Below are 19,129 nucleotides of genomic sequence, written 5' to 3'. Positions count from 1 at the left end.
TGGAGACCCTGTTCTCAGTTCAAAGGTAGGCTGCAAGCATTCGCCTCTTTATTTATAAGGCTTTAGCAGAGTCTCTCAGCATACAACTATATCAGGCTCCTGTCAACATGCACTTCTGGGCTTTTGTAATATTGCCTGGGTTTGGTGGCTGTATGTACATCCCCATGTGGGGCAGTCTCTGGATGGCCCTACAGTCTCTGCTCCACACTTTATCTCTGTATTTCCTCCTGTGAGTATTTTTGTTCCCCATTCTAAGAAGGTCTGAGGCATCCACACTTTGGTCTTCCTTCTTCTTGAGCTTCATTTGATTTGTGAATTATATATTGAGTATTCCAAGTTTTTGGACTGAAAACCACTTTTCAGTGAGTGCACACCATGTGTGTCCTTTGGTGATTGGGTTACCTCACTCGGGGTGACATTTTCAAGTTTCATCCCTTGTCCTAAGAAGTTCATGAAGACATTGTTTTTAATAGGTGAGTGGTACTCCATTTTGAAAATGTACCACGTTTTCTGTATCCATTCCTCTGATGAAGGACATCTGGATTCTTTCCAACATCTGCCTATTATAAATAAGGCTGCTATGAACATAGTGGAGCATGTGGCCTTGTCACATGTTGAAGCATCTTTTGGGTATATGCCCAGGAGTGATATAGCTGGGTCCTCAGGAAGTACTATGTCCAATTTTCTGAGGAACCTCCAGACTGATTTCCAGGGTGGTTGTACTAGCTAGAGATTGAACATTTATTGTTTATCTCGGAAATGCCTTTACAGTTTGAAGCTAGTGATGCTTCAATATGTGTATCCATAAGAACACAATAAATTTTTAGACAGTATGGGAAAAAAAACTGTTATAGATACAGCTTACAATTCTACATGCGAAGTAATTTTGGAGAGATCTAACAAAACTTCAAAGGAAATGCACAAAGAACAGAAGGTGATATGTGATCTCCCAGAGGTAGATTGAACAGTGTTTTATTGACTTTGGGTTTTAAAATATCAATGCGAGATAACACAGATGCTGAAATACACTGGAATTTGGAAAGGACTTAAGAATTACATCAGCCTATATTAGTGATAGCCTCAGAATTGAAGACAGGAAATATTTTTCGTTGGGGAAAAAAGTATGTTCTTTTTTTAACAGGAAATGAAAAGCTATGGATTCCTTCCAAATTGATAAAAATCAGATATGACAGGGAAAGGACCCCTGAAGATCTAGGCTGTACCACTAAAGCAAGAAAGACATCAGGAAGACCAAACAAAACAGGTAACATGATTTGCTTATCTGCTTCGTGGGAACAGCTCTGAAACTGTCTGAGACATAAAAAGTCTCCAGCCATAATTCAGCTATGCTTAGAAAATCAATCTTCTTGGCGACAAAAAACAAACAAACAAACAAACAAACAAACAAAAAAAGCTCAGGACTTATCATGACATTCTTTCAAAGGGTAGACATAGAATTATTGTTTGGTAAATACAATCCAAACTAACTAGCAAAGAAAGAAAGACGCCTTAGCTGTTCAGAGAACAAAGAATCTTCTAAATTGGACACCTTCATATTCCATGCATGTATAATGTGAAAATGTGTATTACCTCTCAAGGCTTAGCTTATAGAGAAAAATATCCAGACAATCAACACTGACAAGATTTATCTTTGAGGATGTTGAAAAGGATTCTTAGTGGCTGAGCAATACTTACTCTAACATCCTGTTTGATCCAACCTTAGATTGCCTTAATAGCTATTTAATCAAAATCAAGAACTGCTTCAAAGAAAGTTGCTAACCCCAATTGGTTCAGCACCACAGACTGTTCCAGTTAGGACTGAAGTTAGCTCTGAACTCTATCAGCATGCAAATAGTATGGATAGCTGTCTTATAACTGACAATGATCACATCTGGTGATTAGAATGAATCAAAATGAAAATAAAGATCAGCAGGAAGCAATATTAAAAGAGTGATGCCTTATTTGACAAATGTGGGGTGGATGGGTTTTGGATCTGGGGTGCTTTATTCCCTTGGCCCAGCGGGTGACACTATTAAGGTGGTGTAGCCTTGTTAGAGGAAGTGATTCACTGTGGACATGGACCTTGAAACTCTTGTCCTAGCTGCTTAGAATCTACTCTTCTGTTTGCCTTTGGGACAAGATGTTGAACTCTTAGGTCCTCCTGCACTGTGCCTGCCTGGGTGATGCCATGTCCCACCTTGATAATGATGACCTGAGCCTCTGATCCTGTAAGCCAGCCCCAATTAAATATTGTCCTAACAGTTGCCTTGGTAACTGTTTATAGCAGTCAAACCCTAACTAAGACAGAGGCATTGGATGGGTTTGTTGTCATTAATGGGAAGTTAGTTGAAAATTGTTAATCAGGGAGGAAACAGAATTCTGATAGTTAGACTCAGGGATTCATCTTTTCTTTCTTCCTCTATTTTCTAGTGATAGGGGGAGACCAGATCAAAAGAAAAGTGGTGTTATATAGAAGTAATCAAAATAATCTACTCTTAAACTATTAAATGTACCACTAGTCAAAAATCTTATGTTGGTATAGAGCTTTGTATATTGATAAAAAATTTAAGCTTATAGTTGTTTACAACATACAATGTATATATGTTTCAATTCTTATTTAATGTATTTAATCTTTGTAATTCTTAAAAACAGAATATTAATTATAGTATTTTAAAAGGCTTTTATTACAAACTGTTTAGGATAATAAATAATTCAACTTAGCAGTGAGAAAATCAAATATATGTTCATGTCATATGTTTTGGCTTATTACAGAAATATGTGTTCTATGTTGAACAAATATAAATAGCTAGAAAGGAGAAATGTTTGGCTATTCAGATATAATATAGATGATAGATAGATTGATAGATAGATAGATAGATAGATAGATAGATAGATAGATAGATAGATAGATAGATGATTTTCAACAACCTCGGAGATCTACAAAATATGGTATTGAAAGATAGGTTACTAATAAAAGACCTTTTTGACAATAAGACTGGTCTGCTCCTGACAGTACCTTATTCCATTCCAAAGGAAATTATGAGCATTGAAGAACCACTGTTTGGAGCGTGTTTCAAACATGGCAAGCTAGCCACTTGGCAATAACTGCCTTTGCTTCAATTGTAGACAGAATGCTGTTCTAACTGGAGAAACTGGATGCAGGAAGTTGACTGTAACCTTTGATAAAACAACATAGGCAAATCCTTCATAACTTCTACATTTCAGAGAACTTTGTCATGTATGTTGGTCTAGAAAACTAAAGATAGATATAACAACATTATAGAGGAATTTTGGGGGGATGCTTATTAAGCTAGCATTCTCTGTCATTTCTATAGATCTTGGAGATGGTTTCCTGTATTTCCTGCTTAATTAAGTAATATTTATTCTTTTTCAGGTCTCTGATAGAGTTAAATACTAATAGTTATAGTCTTACAGCTAAGCCTAAGTTTTTAGGATTCAGAATAACGTTTAAAGTTTATGCAAGTTATGATAAAGAATTATTTAAGTACAGAATTCTGAACTCATTATGATAAGATAGATATTAGGATTCTTTCTCCCAAGTTGTCAAGTGCATATGAACTGGACATTATAATTGTAACTATTACCTGACAAGTTTTCATACTTGCTTTTATTGTATATACATCATTACTATAAGAGAAAGAAACTTTTATTGGACTGAAAGGGAAGAAATATTGGCATAATCTTATTGTCCACTGTGTAAGGATTATTCTGTATTATTCAAATGTTTTTTCTATGAACACAACATTGTAATACTTATTCTAAGAATTTCCTGTCTCAGTATTGTATAAACATTGCTCCCAATTATGCCTGATTTGTCAATAAAAAGCTGATCCTCCAGTGACTGTGAAGAGGAGAAAATAAGGGTAGATTTCTGATACCAACTTGGGAAGGAGAAAAGAGGACAAAAGAAGAATTTGCTAGAAAGTGCAGGTTGAAGAGACAGCATAGGAACAAACATGGAATAGAGAAAGCCAGATCAAAACTGAAATTGTATCTCAAGGATTGTGGCTAGGAAGTAATCAGGTTAGCTTAGAGGACTAGAATAGATTATTATCTGCTCAGTTATGGTCCCTTAAATCTTGTTGAATAAATCTATTAGGCTCTGTCTCAATAATTTGGGAGTTAGCAGGGTTAGAGAAAAACTAGAAATTTTTAATTTGCACTAACATCTGTGTCAGTCCCCCAGTGGAGAATGACAAGAATCATTATCATAGAAGTGCCTCCTGCTCCACATCACACATACTTTAAATATCTTAGCATACATTTGTAACACTTTTATAATTGTGATAAATTCTGCAGACAACACAGAAAATCTATAATTATTAAAGAAAAATACCTTTTCTTGATGATGCAAAATACTCCATAACTACTGTCATCTCTTAACACAGAACCTAGGCAGTTATTTTGTTTTTAAATACTCAACTAAGTCATTTTTCTTTTAGGGAAAAAAAAAACCTAATTCGCTGAGTTCATGAATATTCTAGTGAAAGACCCCCAGAGCGGGGAGACCCTCACTCAAGTCTCGGGATGATGCAACTCCCCAAGAACTCACGTGAGACCGTCCTTGCTGTAATAAACATGAGGTTTATTGATAGGAACCAGTGCACTGGGGTCAAGACTCGTATCCTACACAGGGGCAGTGGAGTTCGACCCTCAGTAACTAAGACAAGGGGAATTTAAAGGAAGAAACCTCAACCCCAGCGGGTAGGGAGGGCATCATTGGAAAATGTGGAGAATACCAGTGAAAAATCACAAGGAGGAGCTTCCTGTTTCTCAAGATTGTTTACTTTATGGTCCATCAGTTCCTGGGAGAAACTTCCTGCTTCTCAAGATTATTCTCTAAGATTTTAATCTAACTTTATGGTCAGCTAGTACAGGTAGAGGGCAGGGTCTGGAATTTGAGGTATTTAGGGATTTTTTAAACTTCTGACTTCTTAGCTGCATTTTTTATTCTTTCACTAGTACATTGAGTTTTAAGTTAGAGGAACATTTGTGGAAGACATGAAAATAAATTGTTTAGAAATAATACTTTCAAAGTCTAAGAACCATCCACAGTGGTGGTAGTTTTCTCTAGCAAGATTCAAATTATACCAAAGTCACTTTGTTCTATATTGTTAAACTTCAAAAAATTTATAGTAATTTTTATTTATTTACTAGCTTATATTAATTGTACAAGTAGATAACCTCTTATTAATTAGTCAAAGCAATAACTACAGATTTGGGACACATTTAGTGTTACTACCATTTAGTCAGTAGATACAACCCTGGATATAGAGTGCTATGTAGTACTGAACAAGCTTAAGTATTTATAATATGGTAGCAATGCACCCTGCCGTGAAATTCTAGAAAGATGGCGAAAGAAAACAAAATTAAGAAGACTATAAAAATTATAAAAATATTCAAATTTCAGATGCTGTTACCTGAGATGTAAGAGACTGTTAAGAGAGCCACGAACTTAATAGATACAGTAAAGTGCAAAAAATGGTTACATAGTAAAACTCTGAGATGTGTAGTTTATCTTTTTTTTCCACGTGGAAAGTTTTAATGAGAGAAGAGTAGAAGAGGAGAGGAGTAAAGGCGGGCCATGAGCATGTGGAGGGAAGGGGGGAGGGGAATGGGGAGAAGAGGGACAAAGGGGAGAGGGGAAGAGCAGGAAGCAAGAGAAGAAAGAGAAAAGAAAGCGAGATGTGTAATTTAAAAGAACATTTAAAAAAAAGCAATATGTTTGAAGAAAATAGAGAACCACTTAAATTCTTGACACAGAAATCTGTGTTATGCTAATTAATAAACTCTGAGCTGACAATTTATTCAGTGAGATTTTAATTGACCTTAAAAACAATTGATAAAAGAATAAATCAAATAAAATAATTAAAAGATGGGTTTCTTAAAATACATTGGAAGAAAAAAAAAGAAGACAAACATAAAGAATGTGATAAAAGATATTAAATATCTACTAAATATTAAAAGGTTATTGAGTCTCAAAAATGATTTGAAAATGCAATGTATTACTAGCTTTTTCCAAGAGATTCTAAGAGAAACCTCTCAAACTAAGAGAAAGTGATGAATGTCCAGAAATGTCAAAGACCACCAGTCAAGTGTAATTTAACTAAATGCTCTAAAGTATCTTATAGTCAAACTTCCAAAGTTGAGAGAGATAAGTCTGAATGTAATATAAAAGGATCAGCCATAGGACTATATCATCAAATAGTCCATGTACATGGAAACCTGCCTTCATGTTTGAACAACCAAAAACATGAAAAATAAATGAGTATATTTCTTTTAACAGAAGAAAATGAAGATAGAAATATAACACAGGGGTTGGAGATTTGGCTCAGTGGTAGAGTGCTTGCCTAGCAAGCGCAAGGCCCTGGGTTCGGTCCCCAGCTCCTAAAAAAACAAAAACAAAAACAAAAACAAAAACAAAAACAAAAAAAAGGAAATATAACACAGCAAATGTGGTGTAACACAGGTAGACTACAATCTAAATTTACAGTAGTAAATACCTACATTTAAAAAGAGATTAGAGACAGAGAGAAAGAGAAAGAGAGAGAGACAGAGACAGAGACAGAGACAGAGACAAAGACAGAGACAGAGACAGAGAGAAGATAGGTTCTCAGAATTCCTGAGGAATTAGAAAAAGGCTTTCTAGGAAAGTGTAGACTGCTTTTTAAAAAGTATAGACAATGATTTCAAGTGTACACCCTATCAATTTGTTTCCTGAAAACTAAAAACTAAGAATTAATTAAACCTAAATTTAATAGAAAAGAAATAATAAACATCAAGCAGAAATAAATAAACTGAAGACTTGAAAGCAACACAAATTGTGGCTCTCCAGAAAGATAAGGAAAAAATAGAGATCAAAATCTCAAGTAAACTCTTCCATGAAAGGGAAACATTGTATAAACTCTAAAATAAAAGGGAAACATTGTATCATATATCACAGTAGTTGTAGAGATTACAAGGAAAATATCTATTTGAGGAACTTAAAAATCTAGCTCATTTCTTTCAACCTTCCTTATGCAGTGAACCTCTAATACAGTTTAACATGTTATGGTGATCCCAAAACATAAATTTTTTGCTGTTATTTATAACAGTAATTTTGGTACTGTTATGAATCATAATGCAAATTTCTGATATACAGGATGAATTCCATTGTTATAAATTGAACATAATTAAGGCATAACTATTTTCACAATAAAATTTTGTCTTGTAGCATGGTGCAGCATGTATATGAGTGGCAATATAACAACAGCAAATTGCATTTCTATATTTTGCTGCAGTATGAGTAAAAAGCCAACACCAGTGGAAAATTTAAGATTGCTTCTTTTACCAGATCAGAATTTCTAGGAGCAGTCCTTGCAAGAGCACAATGAAGAGTATCTTCCACAAGTCTACTTCTATATTTAGACTTAATATCGATCTGGATTTTTTGCCTTCCCAGATGAATTTGAAAATTTCTTTCTATGTCTTAGAAGAATTGAGTTGGGATTTTGATGGGGATTGCAATGAATCTGTAGATTGCCTTGGGTAGGATGGCCATTTTTACTATGTTAATTCTGCCTATCCATGAGCATAGGAAATCTTTCCATTTTTTGAGATCTTTGATTCCTTTCTTGAGAGACTTGAAGTTCTTATCATACAAATCTTTCAATTGTTTGGTTAGTTACCCCACGATACTTTATATTATCTATGGCTATTGTAAAGGGAGTTGTTTCCTTAATTTCTTTCTCAGCCTGTTTATTATTTGTATAAAGGAAGGCTACTGATTTAATTGAGTTAATTTTCTATCTGGCTACTTTGCTGAAGTTGTTTATCAGCTGGAGAAGTCTCTGGTAGAGTTTTGGGGGTTGCTTATGTATGCTATCATATCTTCTGCAAATAGCGATACTTTTAATTTTTCTTTGCCAATTTATATCCCCTTGATCTATTTTTGTTGTTTTATTGTTCTAGCTAGCACTTCGAGTACTGTATTGAATAGATATGAGGAGAGTGGGCTTCCTTGTCTTGTCCTAGATTTTAGTGGAATTGCTTCAAGTATCTCTTCATTTAATTTGATATTGGCTGTTGGTTTACAGTAAACTGCTTTTATTATGTTAACGTATGTGCCTTGATTTCCTAATCTCTCCAGTACTTTTAACGTGAAGCGGTGTTGTATTTTGTCAAAAGCTTTTTCAGCATCTAAGGAGATGATCATGATCATGTGATTTTTTTTTCTTTGAGTTTGTTTATATGGTGCATTATGTTAATGCATTTTTGTATATGGAACAAACCTTGCATCCCTGGGATGAAGCCTACTTGATCATGGTGAATGAAGCTTTTGATGTGTTTGGTTTGCAAGAATTTTATTGAGTATTTTTACATCAATATTCATAATCCAGATTGGTCTGAAATTCTCTTTTTTCGTAGTGTCCTTGTGTAGTTTAGGTCTCAGAGAAATTGTGACTGCATAGAATGAATTAGATAGGTAGTGTTCCTTCTCTTTCTATTTTATAGAATTGTTTGTGGAATATTGGTATCAGGTCTTTTTTGAAGGTCTGGTAAAATTCTGAACTAAATCCATCTGGCCCTGGACTTTTTTCGGTTGGGATGTTTTAATGACTTCTTTAATTTCCTTGTGGGATATGGGCCTATTTAGAAAGTTTTCCTGGTCTTGATTTAACTTTGGTATGTGGTATCTTTCTAGAAAACCATCCATTTCATCTAGATTTTCAAGTTTTCTTGAATATAGGCTTTTGTAGTAGGATCTGATGTTTTTTTAATTTCCTCAGTTTCTGTTGCTATGTCCCTCTTTTCATTTCTGATTTTGTTAATTTGGATACTGCCTCTGAGCCCTTAAGATAGTTTAGCTTGGGGTTTCTCTACCTTGTTCATTCTCTCAAAGAACCAGCTTTTGCTTTTGCTGATTCTCTGTATTGTTCTCTTTGTTTCTATTGGGTTGATTTCAGTCCTGAGTTTGACTATTTCCTGAGTTTGCATCTTTTTGTTCTTGAGCTCTTAGGTATGATGCTATTTTCTAGTGTATGGTCTCTCCAGTTTCTTTAACAGGGCATTTAATGCTATGAATTTTCCACTTAGGACTGCTTTCATTGTATTCCATTAGTTTGGTTATGATGTGGCAACATTTTCATTAAATTCCAGGAAGTCTTTAATTTCTTTCTTTATGTCATTCCTGACTAAATTATCATTGAGCAGAAAGCTATTCAATTTCCACATATATGTGGGTTTTCTGTTGCTTTTGCTTCTATTGAAGACAAGCTTTTGGCCATGATGGTCTGAAAGGATGCATGTCATTATTTCAATCTTCTTGTATGGGTTGAGGGTTGTTTTGTGAACAATTATATGGTCGATTTTGGAGAAGGTACCATGGGATGCTGAAAAGAAGGTGCATTTTTTTGTTTTGGGATGAAATGCTCTGTAGATATCTGTTAAATCCATTTGGTTTATAACCCTTATTAGTTTCACTGTGTCTCCGTTTAGTTCCAATTAGTTTCAATGATGAAAGTAGGGTGTTGAAGTCTTCCACTATTATTGTGTGTGGTTCAATGTGTGTTTTGAGCTTTAGTAAAGTTTCTTTTATGAAATGTTGGTGACCTTGCATTTGGGGCATAGATATTCAGAATTGAGACTTTCTCTTGGTGGATTTTCCCTTTGATGAATATCAAGTGTCCTTCCTCATCATGCTTCAAAACTTTTGGTTGAAAGTATTTTATTAGCTATTAGGATGGCAACTCTAGCTTGTTTCCTGGGACCGTTTGCTTCTAAGACCTTTGAATCAGTTGGAGGCAATGGTTAGGTTCACAATCTTCCTCTTTGAAGTGGGGAAGAATGCTCATTTTTAATGTCATTAAGATTTTGTAACCACTTAAAAGAAACTGACTGAGAAATGTTGAAAATCAAATATTTTCTTGTCTATACTAAGTATCATAATCATTAGGGCAACATACTGTTCTTTCCTGGATAAAAATTATTACATTACATTAGAAACAAAATACTTTAATTTTTACTGTTTCATATCCTGTGAGTACTGGATTATGACATAGCAATCGTTTGCTTTGTAGTAGTTTGAAATTTTCTTCCTCAGAAAATCTAGTGAGAACAACAATGCAAGAAGCATTGTACTGTTCTGTCTTGTAAGGAAAAAATACATATTATCTATTGCAGTTTAACCAATCAGATACTCAGTCATTTCTTACTCAAATCATATTAACATGGTTAAGTTCTTACAAAAGGGTCCATCATATTTAGGTTTTGAATTTGAGAAATTGAAACCCAGGCACACTCTTTACATACCTAATACCAACATGTTGTTTAATGATTTAGTCCGGATTTTGCAGACAATTTAATGTTTTAAAGCACAGGAACTATATTATCTGTACCAAAGGGGATGCTTGCTTCAGCACAGTTTCTAAGTGTCTCTTAATACTGAATCTTTCCTTTTCTTGTTGAGACTATTACTCATTTGTTTAACATTTTTTGAAGTTTTAGCTTGCAGAACCAATATAATAGAGTATGGAAGTTTTCAGCAAAGAGAAGTCAATCATTAATGATATCACAGATCTGCCCTGAACTGCCTCACCACAGACTTCTTTAATGAGAAAAAGAAATACAGTTCTATTTCCTTTGAGGCAACAAGGATTCTATGGCAAATGTCTAGTAATTGTCTTCCTGCTACAATACCTTTGTTTGCAATAACTCAAAAATCATGATTCAGAGAAGGAAGTATATTATCCTACAATAAAATGAAATTCCCAAATGCCAAGCAGGATTTCTGCATTGTTGAATGATTTGGTACAATTGTGGCTCACACAATATTTGTGTGCTCCCAAGATGAATAGAAGAGGATTTTAGGACAGCCTGGTTAAATTCTTTCATTTGATTGTCAAAGAATGAGCAACAAAAAGAAAGACAAGCCATGACAAATTTGAAAATTATAATGTAGATTTCCTTAAGCTGCGTCTAATAATAGCAGTTGTTTCCACCTTTGAGCATCAAGAATTTTCCCCCACCACCCCCAAGGCTGGGTACTAACAGACAAATATGTCAGGACAAGGTGATTCTCTCCTAAGCCAGACAGATACAGAGGTATGAACTGAATAAGCATCATCTATGACAGAAAGGGAAACCAAATGTTTAATGTTCATCCATACCATGGATTATCTGATCATGCCCTAGTCTTAAGGAAACAGCTGTTGCAAATGAGACTACAGAACTAATGAAATGGGCATGAACATCAGCAGGAGAATGAGTCAGGCAAATAGTGAGCAATAAACCTGCCTGAGCTCTATAAAATCTAGAGAGAGAGAGAGAGAGAGAGAGAGAGAGAGAGACAGAGACAGAGACAGAGACAGAGACAGAGACAGAGACATTGAGAGGAGAGAGAAACATAAAAAGAGACAGAGAGAGGGAGACAGAGACAGAGAGACAGACAGAGACAGAGAAAGAGAGAATAAATCAGCAGATAATTTTTGAATAAAAAAGTAGTTTGAAAATATTCTATTTTTAAGATAGAATTATTGATATTTAAGTATTAGATTTATCTGATTCCAACTTATTTGTACTTTCTTATTGTAAAGATTAGGGTAATATTTAGGGAACTATGTGCTAAGACATATTCATTTGGGTAGATAAATTCTTCATTATTATTTCTAAATGTCAAATGAGTTTAGATATAGATATTTATTTGATAGCATTTAATAAGAAAATATATGATATAATTAAAATTATTTTAAAAGCATGATTGTTGATTTTCATACATTACATAAATGACATTGGGAGACAATTCTTTAGGTGCAGTCACTGATTTGAGAAATGAGGAAAAACCATCTTATCTACTTTAAGCATCAAATGCAGAAATGGATACAAATTTCACACTAAATATTCTCAGCTGGGTTTTTCAACATTAGAGACTGTACTAAAATTGAGTGTGTGGAGAGATGGAAGAAACTGAAGGAGAGGGGAGGAAGAAAGGAGAGAGGGAGGGAGGGAGGGAGGAAAGGAGGAAGGAAGCTTAAATTCAGATCCCACTTTTCCATGTAAGTGCATGGCATTATCTTTGGCCCTATTTAAATACAGGAGAATTCTGTGTCCAGTACCTTTAGCATGTAAATAACACTCATAGTTCTCTGCCTTCCTAAATCATCCTTTAATCCCTTGCTAACCTGTTTACCTGGCAAATTCTGGCCAAGACAACAACAGCAACAGATGCAAGTGTTCAAGAAATATTGTCTCATCTTTTTTTAGCCCCCAAAATTAATTGTACACATTTTACCTGATAGATTTAAAAGAATAATAAATGTACACAAATACTCATATACAAAGTTGTCTACAGGAATCTAAAGAATTTGGATGACACTTTAAAAAATCTATATTAAATAATAGTTGGTCATTGGTTTTTAAGAGAAAGAACAATCCTCTGAAACATGGTCTCAGCATATATTTATATATTGAATAGAATAACCAAATAAGAATTATTTGAAGCACATATTAAATGTACACATCTATTGTAGAAGCCATTTCTAGGTGAGGTCTTACATCTGACTTAAAGATGTTAGTATCCTGAAATTGTAATCGCACTTTAATTTAAATTATCCAGTTGAGGATTATTTCCTCTCAGATTACAGTGGGTAGTGACGAAACAGTAATTGACTTTGTTTTGTTTTTGTTTTTGCTTTGTTTTATTTTGTTTCATTATTGATTCACATTTAAGACTATTTTTTCTTATTTTTAATCTCATTTTATTTTTTTAATTAAGCATAACAGAAACACGCTGTAAATGACAAATCTTCTAATAGCTATCATGCTTTTATATTTCTTTCAGTGTTTTCCTTTGGATTTTTAATACATAAAAACTTCATGAATCTTTAAAAAGACAGTTCTTATTTAGTCTAAGCTTGCCTTCAAATATGTTTGAGGCTAGTTTCGCATTAATTCTTTCTCTTCGTGCTTATAGTTTCCAAGTGCTGAGATTATAGGTATGCTCCATGCTTGTCTCATCTTGAAAAATCCTGTAGGATAATGTAAAATAACAAAATGTATTAAATGTGTCACTGTTGTTAGCATGCTTGCCGATTCCTCCTACTCATGAAGGATGGAATGGAAAAATTTTCTAGGTGGTTTAGATAAATGTCATCTGTCTAAACTACTTTTCTCATCATTTGTGGTTCTTCTTAGTACTATACTTTTATTGTTGTTGTTGTTTATGGTTTCTTCTTATCAGTTTCATATTTACATATCAATGTATATTATATTCACAATAACTGAATTATGGATCCCACATAGGTGACTAACAGTAGAAAAATGGACAAGGAAAATGAGGAATTGATAACAGAATTTTCAGGAGCAAGAATTAAAGAGTGCTCCCAGAAGACATGGGTTATTTAATATGAACTCAGTACAAAGCATAGAATATCTCCATTCACCCATGCACAATCAAGCACTAGAAACTGGTCTCAGGATTGTTAAAACAAACAAAAATAAAGGACTTGAAGTTAGGAGGGAGATAGATTAGGGGGCAAAATGTACAAATAGAAGGAGTTAATAGTAAATGGATGTGATTAACACAAATAAATAAACAAAAATTTTCTCAGGTAAAATAATAATATTAAGAAAGTTTAATAAAGACAAATATTTTTCTGTTGTAGTTATTTTTTAAACAGGTCATCTCAAAGATATTTTTTTCATATTCTGATGTAGTAAATATGATTTCTGAGTGAACACAGCTTCCTAAATCTATTTTCAAACAAAATATGAAGTTTATAGGAATTTTAAAAGTCAAAAAGACAAAAAAAAAAAAAGTCAGAAAGTCAGTACCTAGCTAAGTGAGGTGATATAAGCATATATCCCAGAATAGTTTGGCTGAGGCCAAGGTCACTGCAAACTTGAGACTACCTTAAGAGCTAGAGAAAGATGCTGTGGGAAAAGACCCAACTAATGTTGTGGGGGCAGGTATTTTTTGAAGATTCAATGAATACATATGAGCATATTTTTACAAAGTAAGTTAGAAATTGCATACTAAACAATGCAAAAGATATGCATATACTTAAATAAATTAATATAAAATAGCCTTGTTTTACATAATAAACTTCTGTTTATTAAAATGAATCAAGAGTTAAGAAAATGACAGTAGACTAATTGAGGGAGATATTTTAATACCAAATAACCTCAGAAATGTTGTGACCTTGGGGAGAAAAATCTATCTAGAAAAGATGAGGTAGGAGAAAGAGAAAGAGAGGCTAGGGAAAGGGAGGGAGAGGAGAGAACAGAGGAGAAGAGGAGAAGGGAAGTTAGGAAGGGAGGGGAAGGGAGGATAGATTTCAATCAATATGTCCTTAAAAATTGTATTGTTTGAAGTGTGTGTGTGTGTGTGTGTGTGTGTGTGTGTGTGTGTGTGTGTGTATTGTGTTTTTGAGAACAGATCTGCTTTTCTATGAGAAAAGGAGAGCTTTTGGGGCCTCCTTGTAGGATTGTCAGGAATTTGACATTGGGCCAGGCTCAATGGGAAATAGGCTCAGCCAGGAATTTGACTTAGGACAAGGTCTCAAGAAATAGGCTCAGATTAAGAATATTTGCATTTGAACTAGTACAAGCTCAAGGCAAGCTCAAGTCAAGGAATGTGTGGCATTCCTTTTATTTTAGTCAGCCTGACAAACCCTAAGAAACAGTGATCAAAGGACCTTTGTTTATGTTTTGTTTATTCCTTACCTACTCTGTTTATGCCTCAGCGCTGACCATACCATATTCAGTGCATGAATATAGGATGGTATAAAAGCAGACTGGAAAAATATAATACACTCCAGCCTCAGCACTGGCTGGAGTAATGTTATAATGTTGTCTAATTGTCTTTTTCTTTCCAATCCTCCCTCCTTCCCTTGAGACACTGTGGACTGACTGAGCCAGCTTGGTCATTTGTATGTTAATTGTCACATGGAGAAAGACATATGGTCCCTTGCCAAAAAAATGATCTTTTGAGGATGTAAATTATATACATATTGGCTCAGTGTACATAAGTCAGAAAACCTGAGCTGTGAATATAGGTCAGAGTTGGGACATACTACACTATATGCTTGGTGCTCCCCTCCCCATCTATGAAGAGAGCTTATGCTTATGGTTATAAAGGAAAAGAGTCTCTGCTATTCTCAATGGCAGAAGGAGCATTGCTCCACAAAACTTTCAGCAGGCAAAATACCTACATGTTGGAGAAGATCTTGGACAAAATAGAAGCTGGTGTCAGCATGAAATACCTCTCCACTTATCAGTGAGTACATACCATGTGTGTGTTTTTTTTTAATTTTTTATTACATATATTTCTTTATTTACATTTCAAAGGTTATTCCCCTTCCCCTTTTCCAGTCCATAATCCCCCATCCCTCCCCTACCCCTCTGCCAAACGGGTATTCCCCCTATACATATCCCTTATTGCCTCCCCCATATTTCCCTGCACTGGGGGTCCAACCTTGACAGGACCAAGAGCTTCCCCTTCCACTGGTGCCCCAACAAGGCTATTCTCTGCTACATAGGCAGTTGGAGCCCTGGGTCAGTCCATGTAAAGTCTTTCAGTTGTGGTTTAGTCCCTGGAAGCTCTGGTTGGTTGGCATTGTTGTTTTTATGGAGTTGCAAGCTCCTTCAACTCTTTCAATACTTCCTCTAATTCCCCCCAAGGGGGTCCTATTCTCAGTTCAGTGGTTTTCTGCTAGCATTGACCTATGTATTGGACATGGTCTGGTTATGTCTTTCAGGAGAGATCTATATCCACTCCCATTCAGTATGCCCTTTTGAGCTACATCAATATAATCTAGTTTTGGTGGCTGTATAAATATGGGACACATGTGGGTCAGACTCTGAATGGCCATTCCTTGAGTCACTGCTCTAAACTTTGCTTCCATGTCTCCTCCTATGGATATTGTTTCCCCTTTTAAGAACGAGTTAGCGCATGCGCATTTTGGTCATCTTTCTTCTTGATCTTCCTGTGGTCTGTGGATTGCATCTTGGGTAATTTGAACTTCATGGCTAATATCCACCTATTAATGAGTACATACCAAGTGTGTTTTTCTGTGATTGAGTAACCTCACTCAGGATGATATTTTCTAGTTCATTCCATTTGCCTATGAATTTCATGAAGTCATTGTTTTTGATAGCTGAGTAGTACTCCACTGTTTAGAAGTACTCCATTTTTTTAATCCATTCCTCTGTTGGAGGGCATCTGGGTTCTTTCCAACTTCTGGCTATTATAAATAAAGCTGCTATGAACATAGTGGAATGTGTGTCTTTGTTGTATGTTGGAGCATCATTTGGGTATATACCCAAGAGAGGTATAGCTGGATCCTAAGGTAGTGGAATGTCCAATTTTCTGAGGAAACCCCAGACTGATTTCGAGAGTGGTTGTACCAGTTTGCAATCCCACCAACAATGGAGGAATGTTCCTCTTTCTCCACATCCTCCCCAGCATCTGCGATCACTGGAGATTTTTATCTTAGCCATTCTGACTGGTGTGAGGTGGAATCTCAGGGTTGTTTTGATTTGCATTTTCCTGATGACTAAGGATGTTGAACATTTCTTTAGGTATTTTTTGGCCATTTGATAATCTTCAGCTGAGAATGTTTTGTTTAGCTCTGTACCCCTTTTTAATAGGGTTATTTGGCTCTCTGGAGTCTAATTCCTTGAGTTCTTTGTATATTTTGAATATTAGCTTTTTATCAGATGTAGGATTGGTAAAGATCTTTTCCCAATCTGTTGGTTGCCATTTTGTACTAATGACAGTGTCTTTTGCCTTACAGACACTTTGCAGCTTTATGAGGTCCTATTTGTTGATTCTTGATCTTGGAGCATAAGACATTGGTATTTTGTTCAGGAAATTTTCCCCAGTGCCCATGTGTTCGAGACTCTTCCCTACTTTTTCTTCTATTAGTTTGAGTGTATCTGGTTTGATGTGGAGGTCCTTGATCCACTTGGACTTAAGGTTTGTACATGGTGATAAGAATGGATCAATTTGCATTCTTCTATATGTTGAAGGCCAGTTGAACCAGCACCATTGGTTGAAAATTTTATCTTTCTTCTATTGGAAGGTTTTAGTTCCTTTGTCAAAGATCAAGTGGCTATAGGTATGTGGCTTCATTTCTGGGACTTCAATTCTGTTCCACTGATGTACCAATGTCTCTGTACCAATATCATACAGATTTTTATCACTATTGGTCTGTAATACTGTTTGAAGTCAGGGTTGGTGATTTTCCCAGAAATTATTTCATTGTTGAGTATAGTTTTCGCTATCCTGTGTTTTGGTGTTATTCCAAATGAATTTGCAAGTTGCTCTTTCTATTGCTATAAAGAATTAAGTAGGAATTTTGATGGGGATTGCATTGAATGTGCAGATTGCTTTTGGCAAAATGGCCATCTTTACTATATTAATCCTGTCAATCCATGAGCATGGAAGATCTTTCCATCTTCTGAGATCTTCCTCAATTTCTTTCTTCAGAGATTTGAAGTTCTAGTCATACAGATCTTTCACTTGGTTGGTTAAAGTCACACCAAGATATTTTATGTTATTTGAGACTTTTGTAAAGGGTGTCATTTCCGTAATTTCTTTCTCAGTCTGTTTATCCTTTGAGTAGAGGAAGGCTACTGATTTGTTTGAGTTAATTTTATACCCCGACACTTGCTGAAGTTGTTTATCAGGTTAAGTAATTCTCTGGTAGAACTTTTGGGGTTGCTTAAGTACACTATCATATCATCTGCAAATAGTCATATTTCGACTTCTTCCTTTCCAATTTGTATCCTTTGATCTCCTTTCACTGTCTGATTGCTCTGGTTAGGACTTTGAGTACTATATTAAATAAGTAGGGAGAGAGTGGGCAGTCTTGTCTAGTCCCTAACTTTAGTGGGATTGCTTCAAGTTTCTCTATAGTTAGTTTGATATTAGCTACTGGTTTGCTGTATACAGTTTTACTTGTCACGTCCAGTTGTCCACTCCTGCAGGACAGTCAATGAGGGTGCAGAGGTTACCTGGAAGAGAATGGGGGACAATACACACAAAGAAGGAGGCCAAGACAAGGGTCTGATCAAGGTGACAATTTTATTTTTTCCCGAGGCTGAATTTATACCATAGCAGAGGTAACAGGGGGTGGGTGTAAGTGGGAAACATTTACACAGGCCAAGGACACAGCTCTCTTGTGGCCAGGCAATCGGCTGACATTAATAGGATGTTAGAAAGGTCACAGGTTTGTCATATCTATTAATCAGCAGGATGTTCGTTTTTCAGAAAGGTTATAGGTCATCACATTGGGCATCTTGATGTCAGATGTATTTCTTAGCAAGGTCACAATATTATCATATCATTATTCATCCTGACCACCAGATTTGTATTAGTCTTCTGCAGCTGACTGGGGATTTTTCATGAACCCAGTTATACTTAACCCTAACCATAATATTAACATCAATAATGGAAGATTTCAAGGGCATCGCTCCCAACATTACTATGTTTAGATATGGGCCTTGAAATCCTGATCTTCCCAGGACTTTTATCATGAAGAGGTGTTGAATTGTGTCAAATGATTTCTCAGCATCCAATGAAATGACCATGTGGTTCTTATATTTGAGTTTGTTTATATAGTGAATTACATTGATGGATTTTCGTATTTTAAACCATCCCTGCATCCCTGGGATGAAGCCTACTTGATCATGATGGATGATCGTTTGATGTGTTCTTGGATTCAGATTGCAAGAATTTTATTGAGTATTTTTGCTTTAATATTCATAAGAGAAACTGATCTGAACTTCTCTTTCTTTTTTTGGGTCTTTATGTAGTTTTGGTATAAGAGTAATTGTGGCTTCATAGAAGGAATTTGGTAGTGCTCTGTTTCCATTTTGTGGAATAGTTTAGACAGTATTGTTATGAGTTCTTCTATGAAGTTCTGATAGAATTCTTTACTGAACCTGTCTGGACATGGGCTCTTTTTGAGTGAGAGACTTTTAACAACTGCTTCTATTTCGTTAGGAGTTATGGTGTTGTTTAGATGATTTATTTGTTCCTGATTTAACTTTAGTACCTGATATCTGTCTAGAAAATTGTCCATTTCCTCCAAATTTTCCAGTTTTGTTGAATATAGGCTTTTGTAGT

The 19,129-nt window shown here is 35.3% G+C and overlaps 1 protein-coding gene across 1 annotated transcript in view; it reads left to right on the top strand.

Moving 5' to 3' along the window:
• The window catches only part of LOC116897041 (thioredoxin-like protein 4A), a 511,807-nt gene that overhangs the window by 202,724 nt on the left and 289,954 nt on the right, over nt 1-19,129 (top strand). The window lies entirely within an intron of this gene.

Source organism: Rattus rattus, chromosome 3, assembly GCF_011064425.1.
Source record: "Rattus rattus isolate New Zealand chromosome 3, Rrattus_CSIRO_v1, whole genome shotgun sequence".
Lineage (NCBI taxonomy): Eukaryota > Metazoa > Chordata > Mammalia > Rodentia > Muridae > Rattus > Rattus rattus.
The sequence above is the reverse complement of the archived record's forward strand: the minus strand, read 5'-3'. Positions and strand labels throughout refer to the sequence as shown.